The sequence below is a fragment of the Schistocerca piceifrons genome, chromosome 4, assembly GCF_021461385.2.
Source record: "Schistocerca piceifrons isolate TAMUIC-IGC-003096 chromosome 4, iqSchPice1.1, whole genome shotgun sequence".
Classification (NCBI taxonomy): Eukaryota; Metazoa; Arthropoda; class Insecta; order Orthoptera; family Acrididae; genus Schistocerca; species Schistocerca piceifrons.
This window is the reverse complement of record NC_060141.1, coordinates 285,744,104-285,761,687: the sequence shown is the minus strand read 5'-3', so window position 1 is coordinate 285,761,687 and position 17,584 is coordinate 285,744,104.

The window sequence follows — 17,584 nt, the reverse complement described above, 5'->3', positions numbered from 1 at the left end:
TTGATTTCAGTGAGGCATTTGACACCGTCCCGCATTGCCATTTCATGAAAAAATACCAGCTTACGGAGTACCAGAGAAGGCTTGCGATTGGATTCAAGACCTTCTTGCAGATAGAACTCAACACGTCCCTCTTCACGGAACAAAATCGACAGATGTAAAGATAATATCCGGAGTACCACAGGGTAGTGAGACGGGACCGCTGCTGTTTGCAATATATTTATATAAATGATCTAGTAGAAAGCGTCGAATGCTCTTTTAGGGTATTCCTAAATGATGCAGTAGCAACGCTAGAGGATAGTAAGAATTTGCAGAACGACCTTCAGAGAACTGTTGATTGGTACAGTCTCTGGCAGTTGACCCTGAACGTAAGTAAATGTAACATATCACTCATACATAGGAAAAGAAATTCACTATTGTACAGCTACACTATTGATGACAAACACCTGGGGGACAGCGTCTGCCGTATAATATATAGGCGTAACGATCCGGAGTGACCATAAGTGGAATGACCACATGAAACAGATAGTGGGAAAAGCAGACACCAGACTCAGATTTATCGGAAGAATCTTAAGGAAATGTAACTCATCCACGAAAGAAGTGGCTCATAAGGAGCTTGTTCATCCGATTCTTGAATACTGTTCATCTATCCGGGATCCCTATCACGTAGGACTGATGAAGAAGACAGAGAAGATCCAACGAAGAGAGGCGCGTTTCGTCAGGGGATCGTTTAGCAGGCGAGAGAGCGTTACGGTGATGCTAGACGGACTCCACTGGCAGACATTACAAGAGAGGCGTTTTGCATCACGGAGAGATTTACTATTGAAATTTCGGGATAGCAGTTTTCAGGAGGAGTCGGGAAACATGTTACTTCCCCCTAAATATATCTCGCATATTGGCCACGAGGAGAAAATTCGAGAAATTAGAGACAGTACAGAGGCTTACCGATAATCATTCTTCCCACGCACTAATCGTTAGTGGAACAGGGTTGGAGGGATCAGATAGCGGTACCGGAAGTACCCCTCCTTAGGTGGCTTGCGGAGTATGATGTAGATATAGGTTTAGATGATCCCAAAGGTGTAGATCTCTACTCCTAAAATCCATGTCACCACATACGTACTCCGCTGCCCTAGTATCTGCTTCCTGAGTATAGTGTTCGCCTGACCTGTTAAGGGGAACCCTACAATTCTGTATCCGATAGCGGTGGCAGAGAAATTCACATGCGATACCGTTATGAATCGTCTGAGCCTCTGATTTAGACTTTCCACTCCGCTCCAAACCAGAGGACGACGCTACAAATACACAGTTTAGTCGGCACTCCACGTGCGGTGCTGGTTGCCTTCACCAAATCAGCCATCCGCCGAAAGGAACCGAGGATGCGCTCGGAAAGCAAGCGGCAGGCGTCTTTCGACCCGACATGTGCCACTATATGCAGCCGGTTGCACATAGTGCGCTCGATAGCCACCGACAGGCCTCTTCCACATCACGGGCGAGACCACAGACACAGTGGCACTCTTTCGCGAGTTGCTTGCTATTTCCTGAGGGTGTCGATCAACCCGCCTAGCATTGGTGCTCCTAATGATAAGCATACGTACCTTCTGCACTTGTCCGGTCTGGGCAGGAAAATCGCCGCTGACGCAACAAGAGAGGCATCCCGTGCTGGCTCAGAGTTATCATCAACACTGCTTTGCCCTCGTTCTTGTTGCTAAGGCATAGGGAGCCGGCCGCGCGGCCTGCTTCCTCTTTCGCCTTCCGCCCAGTGACACGAACCGACCACAGTCTGCCACCCACTCTCGAGAGGGATTGTTGCAAATCAGAAGATGTAGCCACATGCGTGTCACCAGGGGACTCCAAAGCCCAGCGCCCCGATGCCGCCGCAACTTTAAACATTAGCCAAAAGCCTGTCGACGGTAGCCGACGCTGCTTCCAGCTGTTTACGGACAGCAGCCAATTCTCCTTGGTCCGCTCACAACAAGCACAATTCCTGACCATATCGTGATGTGTACAAATTGACATAAAATCTCAGATGGCGCTACTGAGTTTGTAATGTGCGCAAAATATAACGAGGAAACATTAACAGCTGCTCTGCAGATTTCTCCCTACATCTTGATATGGCGAATTCTTGAACAGAAATAAATTTTTCAGCTCTGCTTACCCGGAAGCTACAGATAAGTATGGAAACTAGACCTAAACTATATACGGTGTACCAGCATGATATTTAAACATAGTGGCCTGACGTAGGGGTCTGACAGCGGGAAATTTACACTAGGAGGTCGCCTTGCGCAAGGGCATGCATCAAGATTTACGCAAAAACGAAAACTTACTGTAATTTGCTAACCATTAATCTACATTGTAAAATACACAGGTATTGTTCACTTCTTTTCTGAAACACATGAAGAAAAAAAAAACAGAAAGTGAACTAAATTACCTTGTATCAGACAACTGCTTCTCTGCTACCGTTGCTGGTGCATCTGATCGGCTCGGCGTTTTCATCAGCTCACTCACTATTATCTGTTACCACAGGGATATGCAAACATTAAAAACTATGTCGTTTCGTATATACTGGCTACGTGGCCAGTCAACATTCTTTTTAGCAGTTCATAAGTTTTTTTCCTTGGAGACACACTCTTTCTACTTCGTGACACCACATGCTTTAAGCCATGACACGACTTAATTATTAATCTAAGCAACGAACGTTAATATACAAATCCTCAGATAGATTAAACTTCTCGCACGCAATAGCATCACAGAGAGTAAATGCCTGAAACGTGCTGAGAGTACCCGCAACATTGCTATTATTTCGCACAACCAGCAAAGCAACCCAGTTATGATCACAAAGTACTCCCACAGGCGTGAACTTAAAATAAAATTTGATATCATGCAGTAATTCCTTGCTCGTAACATGTGTTTAATATATATAATGAGCTCAGTTTCGTAGACGTGACATTTAGGACAGGACCCGGAAAGTATCGTACTACAAGGTACGTGGTCATATGTACCGTTTCACTTTTGCCGTCCCAGTGGCAATGATAGCTCATCTACAGTAAATAGCTAAACATGTGTAAATACATTACGCCAGTTGCATTTCATTCTGAAAAATGATGCTGTAACATTTTTCCTGTGTTATTTCCTACTTTGTAAGTCAAGAGTAAGGAAATATCAGTGGCATGATTAGAACCCATGACCCAAATAACCACACTAGCAATACTATGCGCTTGAGAGAGAGTGTGTGTGTGTGTGTGTGTGTGTGTGTATGTGTGTGTGTGTGTGTGCGCCCGCGCGTGTGACCGAGTGTAAGTGTATATGTAATATTACGAGTGTGTTTATGTTATATAAACGACTGTACTCTGAGTAAAGGGCACTGTGGGAGCAAACGATAATATTTGTTCCTACAGGGCGCTTTACTTAAGCGGTGAACTCGCAGAGTACTACCGCTGGAAGTAATGACAACGCAGTTCGTGAAATGTGATGCCCCCAGCAAGAATTTTTAATTCCAGGCGGACGCAGGCTTTTTGTGCCAGTGGTTGGTCTAAGGACAAACTTTCATTTGGAAACCTGCGCAATTCCGGCGTCGTGTGCATTCATAACTGCGTTGCTGTGGAAGTGCTGCTTGAATTTTCATACTTTTGAGTCCGCTAACTACACCGCACCTCTTCACGGGTTATTTACGAACCACTTCATGGTATGAAATGCACTATTTCTATGCTCCGTAACACACGTAATTATTCGTTCCGTAACATTTAACGTGGAACTCCATATTGTCAGTACTGCAGTTAAAGTCAATTAGCATCAGAGGCATACTTGGTACATCATTATCTTTATGGCCACGTTCAACGATTTGTGTCGACTTTTGTAAGTTAACTACAAGACTCCGTTCACCTTGCTTTGTCTGATACCTCTTCTTCTGTTTTGAAGTTAGCAGAATTGCATCCTTTAATCTACCGCGTGGCGCATGATTCTGATGCTAAGGTTTCCGTTAGTAACAATTTTTCCATCACCCAGTGCTTTCTTCTTTCAATGGATTACTCTCAATTCATAATAATCTGTGCTCAACACTCGTTTCATTTCTTTCAACAGTGCCTGTTATTCTTACTCACTTACACAGATATCAGCGATGTTCTAAGAAAATCTTACCATTGATGTCCTCTCACCATGTTTAGCAACTCCACCTATGAACCTTTGCTTTAATTTCTTCACTTTTTCTATTTTAACATAGAGGAGAAATGCTATATCCATATCTTAGGCCCCTTTCCGATCCGTCAATTTCTCTCTTAGTCTTCCACTCTCATAGTTTTTCCTCTGGTTCCTATATACAGGGTGTTACAAAAAGGTACGGCCAAACTTACAGGAAACATTCCTCACACACAAATAAAGAAAATATGTTATGTGGACATGTGTCCGGAAACGCTTAATTTCCATGTTCGAGCTCATTTTAGTTTCATCAGTATGTACTGTACTTCCTCGATTCACCGCCAGTTGTCCCAATTGAAGGAAGGCAATGTTGACTTCGGTGTTTGTGTTGACATGCGACTCATTGCTCTGCAGTACTAGCATCGCATCAAGCACATCAGTACGTAGCATCAACAGGTTAGTGTTCATCACGAACGTGATTTTGCAGTCAGTGCAATGTTTACAAATGCGGAATTGGCAGCTGCCCATTTGATGTATGGATTAGCACGGGGAAATAGCCGTGGCGCGGTACGTTTGTATCGAGACAGATTTCCAAAACGAAGGTGTCCCGACAGGAAGACGTTCGAAGCAATTGATCGGCGTTGAGCACGGAACATTCCAGCCTATGACTCGCGACTGGGGAAGACCTAGAACGACGAGCACAACTGCAATGGACAAGGCAATTCTTCGTGCAGTTGACGATAACCCTAATGTCAGCGTCAGAAAAGTTGCTGCTGTACAAGGTAACGTTGACCGCGTCACTGTATGGAGAGTGCTACGACAACCAGTTGCTTCCGTACCATGTACAGCGTGTGCAGGCACTATCGCAGCTGATTGGCCTCCACGGGTACACTTCCGCGAATGGTTCATCCCACAACGTTTCAATCCTCATTTCAGTGCAAATGTTCTTTTATGGATGAGGCTTCATTCCAACGTGACAAATTGTAAATTTTCACAGTCAACATGTGTGGGCTGACGAGAATCCGCTCGCAATTGTGCAATCACGTCATCAACACGGATTTTCTGTGAACGTTTGGGCAGGCATTGTTGGTGATGTCTTGATTGGGCCCCGTGTTCTTCCACCTACGCTCAATGGAGCACGTTATCATGATTTCATACGGGATACTCTACCTGTGCTGCTAGAACATGTGCCTTTACAAGTACGACACAACATGTGGTTCATGCACGATGGAGCTCCTGCACATTTCAGTCGAAGAGTTCGTACGCTTCTCAACAACAGATTCGGTGACCGATGGATTGGTAGAGGCGGACCAATACCATGGCCTCCACGCTCTCCTGACCTCAACCTTCTTGACTTTCATTTATGGGGGCATTTGAAAGCTCTTGTCTACGTAGCCCCGGTACCAAATGTAGAGACTCATCGTGCTAGTGTTGTGGACGGCTGTGATACAAGACGCCATTCTCCAGGGCTGCATCAGCGCATCAGGGATTCCATGCGACGGAGGGTGGATGCATGTATCCTCGCTAACGGAGGACATTTTGAACATTTCCTGTAACAAAGTGTTTGAAGTCACGTTGGTACGTTCAGTTGCTGTGTGCTTCCATTCCATGATTAATGTGATTTGAAGAGAAGTAATAAAATGAGCTCTAACATGGAAAGTAAGCGTTTCCGGACACATGTCCACATAATATATTTTCTTTCTTTGTGTGTGAGGAATGTTTCCTGAAAGTTTGGCTGTACCTTTTTGTAACACCCTGTATACTACATTATAATATCACATACTATGTCTGTTACACTCCCAGTCATATTAATATGACCACCAGTCGAAAGCCTGAATAGCCATCTTTAGCAGTGCGGACCGCTGCGAGACATGGAGGAAGACAGACAGTGACGTTCCGGAAGGACCGATAGGGTTATGGAGTCATGCCGACCCCAGTGCTGTGGCCGGCTGCACTCGACTTCTCAGTTTAGATTTCATGTAGCGAGCAGCACGATCGAGGTAGTCCCACAGGTTCTTCATTTGGTTTACATACGGAGTGCGATAAACTCACCCTGGTGTTCTTCGAAACACACAGATACTCTTCCATCTGTGTGACATGAAGCATTTTGACGTCCTAGTAGATTCCAACGTGCCGAGGAAAAAGAAACTGCAGGCAGGGATGGACATGGGATGCATGCTTACGTGTATCCTTTTTGGCTTCCAGAATGACGAGATCGCCCAGTGAATACTAAGAAAACATTCCCCAGACCGTAATACTACCACCGACGGGCCTTCAGGCGTTTCACACCATACACGCAAACGGCCGTCTGACCGGTAGAGCATAATATGTGATTAACCTAGAGAGACCACCTGTCGTCACTTAGTGGTCGTCTAGTGGCGGTATTTGCGTGCAAACGCCAGCGTGTGTGCCCAATAAACAGCAGTTGGCAGTCAGCATGAACCAGGCGGCTGCTGCAGAGGCCCATATGGAGCTGCGTTCACTGAACGGTCATTGAGGAGGCCCTGTTCGCAGTTCTTTGGTTCATCTGGGCTGTCATTTGCTTGACACTCGCATGCCTATTAGCCCGTACACATCTCCGCAGTAGTCGTTCATACATATCATTTATGGCCCGTGGTGTACCGTAATTGTCTCGGCGCCGCTTTTGAAAGGCGCCTTTTGTCGTGCATGGTATACCTTAACCACGGCGGCACGTGAACAGTTTACAAACTTATCCGTTTCTGAAACGGTTCCACCCTAGGCCCAAAAGTCAATGATGCTGTGCTCTTGGACTCCAAATAAATTGATCCGTTTCCGCATTAAGGCAGCGACTGCATTCTTTTCCGAGTCCCTCCCCCCCCCCTTGTCCACCCACCCCCAGACGACCCCTCCCCCTGTTAGTGCTGCCACCTGCCGTCTGTGTGTGGTTATTGCACGTTTACGCCAAACATAAATGGTGGCGGCATTAATGTGACTGAATCGTGTTTATCAATGTTACGTACTCGAACATTACAAGCGAATTTTGTTTGCAGACCGCGAATAAAATTCATAGAGGAACGTGAATGTCATTACTGTAAAATAACTTGCACAGTGTAAGCAGCGCACGGCAGGAAAGTTTTGTGGAGGCATGAATGTTGTGTGTTCCACGTAGAACTGGCGTTTGGAGTGACATCTCATGGCAAACGTGAGACCACATCTTGATGCAAGTAATATGTTTACCACCTACGTAAATACGGAATGCAGCTCATAGTTGTATGTATGTATATGTGAGTGAGTCAGTATAGATCGGAAACGGAATCTGCCTGAGGTGGCAGAACAAAAAAAAAACACGTACATTTTTAGATTGTGTTGCACCACTCCTCTCGTGAATCTCAGTATGGACAATGATCCATTGCTGAGACTCACTGGTCCCGTTCTTTTCGTGGACTCCTTCACCGCTTCACCGAGGCACGCAAAGAATGGTGTCCATATTTAGGTTTTAGCCAAGGAAAGCAGAAAGCTGAAAATTGAGACATCTGGTGCTCTTCTGAAAGAACGTACGTGAACGAAGCAAAGTAGATGAAGCAGTTTTTCGGAAAACGTTTCAATTGAAGAAGAAGAAATAAAAGTCCATACACTTTCGATTCGAACATTGTTTCCCTACGCAACTGTTACTAACTATTGCAGAGAAACTATCCCTAAGACGTGCAAATATTTCCCTCAAGACTTCTAAAATCGGCATAAAGCTCTTTGAGATAATTGTGAATGTGGAGAACGGATTCGATCGGAAAGCTTATTTCTACATTTATAACGACTTAATGAGGTGATTATTGCGGCATATGTAACACGAAGGCGATAAATGAGATACAGTATGCGATGAGATATCGTTAATTTATGCTGCGCCTGCGCAGCCCGATTCCCACGGGTACGGTCAGCAGACGTCAGGTCGACTCGACGCATATCATCAAGACAGTGACCAAACAAGGTAGCAAGCCAATGACGAAGACAGGCCTACAGCTACGCCATGCACATGGAGGCCGCTGCCTTTCAAATGACTAAAATTTTATGATATGTTTATACATTTTGTTAAACTTCTCTCATTACATGATTCAATTAAGTATCTTAGAAAACTACATTCCCACAATACAAACAATAACTGTTGTTAATTCTGTGTGAGTGTACATGTTTTATTCAACTGTTACAAATGTATCAAACCCACCTGTTCCAGTAGCCTCATAGGGCAGTCTTGTTGATTCTACCAAACCATTATATTAGTATGTGACGAAACATGTAAATTTTGCTGATAGCTGGGTTGATTGCTCTTGCAACCAACACAATCTGGTACTTTCTGCTACATTTTATGTTTGATTATGGTGTGGTATGGTAACATTTTTTTCTTTTTGGTCTACAGATCTGAGGATGGTCAATGTTGAACCTAAACCGCTCGTTTAAAAATTTATGCAATCAAGACGGTTTTTAGTGATGTGGAAAATTCATTGCAAATCGCCCTGTGCTCTCATTCTCAAATACTGGGTTAATAAGACCTAGGAATTCAGGAGTAACAGGCTACGCTTCATTTTGACCGCCACCCCCACCCCTTTGATTGGTAGGTAGATCTCGCCACCACAGTGATTGTTGCCTGGCAGTGAGACGTATGTGTTCCAAGTTTGGTTGTAATCGGTCAAAGGTTCAGGAGGAAATGAGGAATATATATATGAAACTTCCTGGCAGAATAAAGCTGTGTGCTGGACCGAGACTCGAACTCGGGACCAATGCCTTTCGCGGGCAAGTGCTGGTCTGTACCATTGAATGTAAGTGCAAAATCAAATCATTCTACAACATGTAGTTCAGGAGATATGACGTCATAACAATAAGATAGGTGAGAAACTGCAGCATCAAGCATTACATTTGCATATATCACTAACTCCATTCACAATGAATCACTCTGGTAGTACCTATTCATGCCGCTGATAGTACCTGCAATATTATATGATTCTACGACACACAGTTCACGAGTTATGACTCATAAACAATGAGATGTGTCAAAAACTGCCGCATCGTGTGTGACGTTTGAATTTATTATTTCGTTGCTGCTAACTTTATTCGCAACACATTTTGCTGGGAGTATCCACATATACCGCTTAATGTACCTACAAAATCACATCACTGAGTGACTTTTAGTTCAGGAGATAAGACGTCAGAAACATTAAGCAGAAGTCGAGTTACTGCTTGGTAAGGGCGTGTAGTGGTTGCACAGCTATAAATAAACACCAGGAAAAGGGTGGTTTCCTCCTCTGGTATCTACACTTCTTTTTTTTTTGTTTTGTTTGGTGGGAGGGAGGGGGGCATCAGTCTGCTGACTGGTTTCATGCAGCCCACCACGAATTCTTCTACTGTGGCAACCTCTTCATCTTAGAGTAGCACTTACAACCTACGTCCTCAATTATTTGCTGGATGTATTCCAGTCTCTCTCTTCCTCTACAGTTTTTGCCCTCTGCAGGTGCCTCTAGTACCATGGAAGTCATTCCCTGGTACCTTAACAAATATCCTATCACTCTGTTCATTCTCCTTGTTAGTGTCTTCCACATATTCCTTTCCTCTCCGATTCTATGCAAAACCTCATCTCTTATCAGTCCAACTAATTTTCAACTTCCGCGTTTAGCACAGCATCTGAAATGCTTCGATTCTCTTCTGTTTTGGTTTTCCCACAGTCCATGTTTCTTTACCATACGATGCTGTGCTTCAGACGTGCATTCTCAGATTTTTCTTCCTCAAATTAAGACTACTTTTGGCCAGATATTCCCGTTTTTCCAGGGCTAGCCTGCTTATGTAACTACTCAACATATAATTATTGTCTTTGTCTTGTACTCAATAGAACGTTCTGCATAACAGTCAAAGGCAACAGTTTTATGTTATCATTGATAAGAACGGAAGTTGTTAATCAATAAAAGATATTAGTCTTATATAAGCTCGACGAAGTACTGAAAACAGTTTGATTTGTTTTCGTTTGCTTTTTTTTTAACGTCAAATTTTGTAAAGGGTATGACGTTTTTCAGCGCTGTAGTAAATTTGTATTATTTGTTTGTTTTGTTTTTACTGCAACATCCATCTGTTTCACGTCGCAGATCATCAATTTTCGAATAAAACCTAAACATTGACGATATCGTTCATTTTTAAGTAACAGATGAGAGGATAACAAAATGTTCCATGGGTCATGCGGGCCTTTATATATACTCACTCATTGTCAGTTTCTAGACGATTTCCGCTGCCAGTTTCTAAGGGAATCTACTAAGACACTGATCGCAAACAAAATCAAAACTATCGCAGTGAGACATCACCCAATAGGTATGCAACAAACGTAATGTATAGGTAACGAGGTTACGATCGGAACTTATCAAGGCTAATAGGAAAAGTACCATAGTCTATGCCTGTTTGTGGTAGTCTACAGTAGTTTTACAGATATAATCTGCGCTGATTGTAACAGGCTCGAGTAAAGTACAGCAAAGATAAATATCACAATCTGCTAATAAAAAAAATATCGTGGGAAGGAATGGAAACGGCGAGTGAACAGGCATTTTTGAACGTGAAGTAAGGAACATGTGATTCCAGGTGTTCAGAGCTGCTGAGAATTGGTATGAGATTTATGAGCTGATGTGTCAGCTGTAAACGACGGAAGAACGTGGCCTTTATTGAACCATGGTGTGGAATTACGGATTATCAAATCAAATGTTATCTAACTTCTTTATGTATCCTTTCTGTCCTTTCTGTTTAAGAACGAATCGTGCCCCTGCAGTTGTGTTGCGGAAGTTGCCATAAGGTTTGACTGAAAATGGGCGATAGTGAGAAAGTTGAAAATACTAACCCACCTGAATATTACTTCACTTGCCGGTTCGAATTTATTTCTACTCCTCAGAAAATCTGTTCGACTCAAGCTAATTTGTTGCCTAGGAGCAATAATCACTTCAGAACACATCCGCACAAAGTCGAGAAACACGCCACGCCATCTTCTCAAATTGAGCGAAGGGCAGGATTGTGATGTCACTCGCCCTTTTCGTGCACCACGATATAGAAGGGACTTCTGTGCCAATGTATTTGGGCATAGTGAAACACGACAGCAAAAGTGAACAGAATACAGTGTCACGTGTACATAGCAAGAAACAAAATGCAGTTCTGAGACTACTATCCCTTATGCCAAAAAAAGTTATTTGCTAAGAAGCAGCCGGCCGCTGTGACTGTGCGGTTCTAGGCGCTTCAGTCCGGAACCGCGCTGCAGCTACAGCCGCAGGTTCGAATCCTACCTCGGGTATGGGTGTGTGAGACGTCCTTAGGTTAGTTAGGTTTAAGTAGGTTTTAAGTCTAGGGGACTGATGACCTCAGATGTTAAGTCCAATAGTGCTTGCTCCATTTGAACTAAGAAGCAAACGCGCAAAACAAATTAAATGAACAGTTGGTATATTTAATTCGTGATGCTGCTGTACGTACGTTGAAACCGCAGCTGTTTGGAATAGCAACTGTCGTGACATATTGCAGTAGAAGTACGTTACCAGAACAAATATTTATTAGCTGACAGAATAATGAATTTGCGGCATATGGTATCACAATTTTAGTAAGCACAAGCTATTATATTTTGTGAAGTCTGAAGTGTCCAGTGCTGTGTCTATGCATAAATCTTATTTGTTTATTCTGAATATAATTTCTTACCGAAGAAATATTAAGTAGCGCGACAGTATTACTGAGGCAGTAATAATGAAGCAAATGGCCCACTCAGTTATAGTAAAGCTGCTATAGAGAGCGAAGGACACTCAGGGAATTTCAGCAAACGAGGAATTTTGCTGGTGGAAAACATCTCATGTGTTCCAGGACTTCAAGACAGTGCATAATTCTGGATCATTTACACCAAATTCCTTAGGAAAATGTAGCGTGGGGAGAAGTCATTAGGATGATAACCACAGAGAAATTCATCTCCATTTACAACAACTGATTACACTACAGTTCAAAACGAAGAAAGCTGGTGACTGAAATTTCATGAGAAGGTCCTGCCCCAACGGAGAAGCCGTTGTTTCAATGACTGCCACCGCACTTTTTGTATCATATCCGTGATACTTTCCCCCTTATTTCGCTATAATATAAAACGAGCTGCCCTTCTTCGAACTTTTTCGATGTCCGCCGTCAGTCCTATCTCATGCAGATCCCACACCGCTCAGCAATACTCCAGAAGAGGGCGGACAATCGCTAGTGTACGCAGTCTTTTAGTGGACCTGTTACATTTTCTATGCAGTCTGTTTAGCGGACCTGTTACATTATCTAAGTGTTATGCCAATAAACCGCGGTCTTTAGTTTACTTTCCCCACAACATTACCTATGTGGTCTTTCCAGTTTAAGTTTTTCGTAACTCTGATCTTTAAGTACCTGTCTGTATTTACAGCCACTATGTATGTGTGATTTATTGTATAACTGAAACTTTGCGGATTCTTTTTACTGCTCATATTATGACTTCACACTTCTCATGAATTATAGCTAACTGTCCCTTTTTGTACCATACATATCTTGTCTAAACCACTTTGCAGTTTGTTTTAATAATCTGATGACTTTATAAGACGGTAATTGACTGCATCAACTGCGAACAATCTTAGAAGGCCGTTCAGATTATCTCCTGTGTCGTTTATGTAGATGAGGAAAAGCAGAGGGACTATAGCAGTTCCTTGGAGAGCGTCATATATTACTTCTGTTTTACTTGATGTCTTTCGGAATGTTACTACGAACTGTGACCTTTCTGGCAGGAAATCGGGAATACAGTCACCATACAGAGCCGATATCCCATATGCATGTAATTTGACAATTTGATTCGAAGATGGTTTCTAAAGCTTTCCGGAAATCTAAAAATTTGGGAACAGTTTGATGTCCCCTGTCAATATCAATCATTACTTCGTGGGAATAAAGAACTAGTTATGTTCCACAAAAACGGTATTTTCTGAATTTGTGCGGATTATTATTCAATAAATCGTTTTCTTCGAGGTAATTTATAATTTTCGAACACAGAATATGTTTCAAAATCCTCCTGCAATTTAGCGATACGGGTCTGTAATCCAGCGTATTATTCCTATTTCCTTTCTTGGGTACTGGTGTGAGTTGTGCAGCTTCCCGCGCGTTATGTACGGATCTATCTACTGGCCAGCGGCTGATGTGACTATAAAGTATGGAGCTATTGTATCAGCATACTTTGAAAGAAACTTAACTGATATACAATCTGGACCGGAAGTCTTGTTTTTCTTAAGTGTTTTAAGCTGCCTTGCTACCCCGAGGATATCTGCTGTGTTACTGATACTGGCAGTTGTTCCTGATTCGAGTTCTGGAATGTATGCATCTTCTTCTTCTGTGAGGGAATTTCGGAAAAGCATGTTTAGTAATACTGCTTTAGTGGCACTGACATCAATAATATCATCATTGCTATCGCATCTTGCAATTGGTATACTTCACATACGACCAGAAACTGTTCGGGTTTTCTACCAGATTTTCAGCCAGAGTTTTGTTGTGGAAACTATTCACGCTAAATTTCGAACTTCTGTAATACTTCGCGAATTTTGGGGATTTTGAGTCTTTTTAAGTATGGCATCGTTGGTTCTTCAATAGTGTTCTGACCATTTTTGTGTGCCATTGTGTATCAGTACCAGCTCTTATTAATTTATTTGTTATATATTTCTCAATTTCCATCGATACTATTTCTTTTTAATTTAAACTAATGGAGTCATCCTTGCTTGGATTCGTCTGAGAACACGGATACAGCTGAAGACGTGCTGGGCATGTTTAAAATTTCATAACATATCTAACTAAAACACATTAAGGAGGGTAGCGCCTCTTTTATCTCATTAAGTGTAAAATTATGTTGACTCTATTCAGTATCCAAGGCGGCAGTCGGCCCATGGACTGGGTTATAGTCTGCATGCGTCCCACACCAAATATCACAATGTTGTCCTTCGCACACGTCCTAAAAGGCGGATTTTCTTGCCGATTTTCATGGCAGTTGTTCCCAATGCAGCACAATTTGTTATTCTGCATGACCTGGAACAGTGAAGGACCAATTTACCAGACACATGGAAAGCAGCTGCAGCTAATGGCGGATCCCCAGGTTCAAAATAGAGCCCAGGTATAGTGCTGGTCCTCTAGGCACCTGTGTTCATCCTAATACAGTTAGGGTAGATAACATGCATATTCTTGTGGTAAGTAGTTCTTGCTTATCTGTTAACTGTGCTTCCATAACGCAGCTGCGATCGTTCATAAAATTTCTCTAAACTGAGCAGATGCTCTCTTCATGCTCCCCATAAAAACTAGTAAGGCATATCTACATGACGGACCTTGCTTTCAGTTCCTGTAGATGTGGTCGCCACGACAGCTTTGAATCAATTCTCAACACCAGAAACAATACCGAATCATTAAAATCGTCTGAAAATGAGGCAGACTAAGGATTCTACTCATGATTAGAGTCAATGTAAAGGTATCCATCTGTACAACATTTCAAATTTTGTAATCCACTGACTGTAAACTGCTGCTGACGAGCTGATGTTGAATGGGTACGAAACGAACAAAGATTTGTAGATTTCATAAATAGGGTGCGTCGTTGTGGGCTGTTTACCATGCACTTCGTGCTATTTTCGAGAATGGCAATTAGTGTTTCCCTTGAAAATCTGCATTGAGGAACAGCATTCTCTTGTATTACCAGAATGAACTTCTACAACTCGGTATCTAATCGAACTATGGAAACAGAAACGACCACGTAAATTCCGAAAAGCGCACACGAATGCGCATTAATAGAATTATCTGAGACAATTGTGCCTCCCGTTAGTATATACGCCTGTACAACAGGCCACCTCCTTGGAAGCGGTTGAAAGAGTAGCTTTTTCAAATTTTTATTGAGGCCAGTTTATTTCCCTGAAAGGTTCTCGGTAGTTGTTAAGAGCTAAGAATTTGTGGAGACTGTTTACCATTGGCTTACAACTTCAGCAAGCGTTGCTGAGCAACCATTACTCCCACGATACGACTGCTGAAGAAGCTATGTCTTAAGGAGGACCTTTTTCATGATCCTCGTCTAGTACGAGTGCTTAGAAGGGGCACTTACGCCCGAGACACAGTCGCTCCAGGGAGCGGAGGCGGTGGCTTCCCTCTCTTGCTCTGCGGCTCTCTACTAGCTAGAACGTACCTTTTCCGCTCTCCCACCCTTGTTCTGGATTTTCGGTCAGAGTGACTCCTCTTTCGAGTCCCCACTGCCTCATGCATCCCTAGTCCTAGTCTTGGTTCTGTAAACGCTATGAGATATATCTTAGCTAAAATGCTACTCGGAAACCCACAACGCCTCCGTTCTTGCCATTCTGACAAACGCTTTTATGTACATGCCTTTCGTGTATCGAAAAATTTGCCTACTAGATCTTGTCTCTGTAGGAAAGCTCGTCGTATAATAACCTCCAGCAGTGTCGATGGGAGATTGATACCTCCTGAGACAAAACTAAGTAAGTCTAAAGAACTTCGAGGTATCTAGAATCAAGACGAGACACGGTTTTACCACATTCTCCAAGGCTTTTCAACATTGCGCCTTAAAAATAAATTTTATTTATTTTACTCACTATATGAATTCTTCTGATAGTCTCCATTACTAAACAGTCACCTTCAGAACATGAAAACAGGTGACCCATTCACAAAAATATGTGTATGTGTTATGTCACTCCAACTTCTCTCTGGACATGGTACTTGTGCTCTTAATCTGAAGATGATTCGTTCTCTTAATCTAAAGGTGATAGTTTTGCAGCCCAGAAGGCAATTAATACTGCATCACGCTGCTGAATCAAATAAAATTTATATCGAACATTCACATCGTGTATTCCGTAACTTCGCGCTATACATTATAGAATAGCTACAAGATGACCCTTCGAAAAACTCAGTAACGTGTTAGTTCTTTCTCTGGTCTGAGAAAGGAAACCTTCATCTCACTATGAGTTGAAACGGTCACGCCTGCTGCACGTTTATTAAAACCCTGATTTGCCTTCAAGGTCTGTAGCGATTTTTCCTTGATGAGTCGCGATTAGGAGCAATTTCGTGAGCCTCAGTCAGTGTGAAACCAGTTCCCACACGGAACAAAAAAATGGCTCTGAGCACTATTGGACTTAACATCGGAGGTCATCAGTCCCCTAGAACTTAGAACTACTTAAACCTAACTAACCTAAGGACATCACACACATCCATGCCCGAGGCAGGATTCGAACCTGCGACCGTAGCAACAGCGTGGTTCCGGACTGAAGCGCCTAGGACAGCTCGGCCACATTGGCCGGCCACACGGAACACTTACAGGACGCAACATTATCGGACCTAATGTCCAATCCACTCTCTTCCACGATCACACGGTTGTGCTGGAACGTCAGATTCAGGCTGGCGGTAACAGTAGTCATGGCAAAACACTGTGCCTTTTAGAGCACGATGCCTCAGTCCGTTGGTTGTAGAGTCACTACTTCAGTGCGTCATGAGTAACTTACTGTATTTCACGGAAAAATCTACCGATGCTGCGCCGAGCTTTACCTGCTATAATGAAACGGCTTTAGGAGATCATAAATTATTTTAATCATCCATTCCTGCTCACTTAATACGGTGATAGTTAGCGCTTGATACCCGGAAAGTTGTGAATTTCTCTGCAGCTGGTCGGCAACTGAACTTGCAGAGAATCGTCTGCAAGTTCCTGATGCACTCTTCTTTCTACCAGGACACAAGAGGTCATCTTAATGTCCTCGAATGCAGCTGAGGCTTGGTGGCTCACCACTGTAATGTATTACACCAATTTTTGAGGCTTTGCTCCATTTTTAAACACAGTATATTGACTGTACGGCATTACTTTAGCCTTAATGATCATTCCCTTTGTTTGATTACTTTTGGGCACAGTTTAATCAGATGTATCTAGATATGGAAGTTAACACTGAAGTACAAATTGTTGACCTCAGCGACGGCAGGAGATTATACCGAGATATTGATGACAGGTATCTCATTAGTGTGCTACGTTTTTGTTTTGTCTCGCAGATGGGTAGCTGTCAACGGCTCGACCTGAAGGAGAGGTGATGGTATATTCTCATAATAAAGTAGGATTTATTACGTTCCCTCGTAGGTGAAATGGAAGGGGCAGCAGTGCAATAAGATCCCTGAGCTTCTTACCAACTGAATCCCCTTTGGGGCAGGTATAGGGAGCGTAGTGTCACTCACATGACACTGTCACTATTGCAGATACTGTTTGCAACTAAATACTCAGGAAGATTTACGACTTATACATCCTACTAGTAACAAAATAAGGACTCGAGGTAATGGAACTTACAACGAGCAGCGCAAATTGTTTTCGGATACGCTCAAGGGCAAGAGAGAGAGCTTCAACTGTGTGATAAGTCTTATTTCCGATCCAACTAGTTGCACGGAGCTCGAGCTACATCTTCAGCGATACGGTTTTGTGATTTATTCCAAACGATAAGCAGTA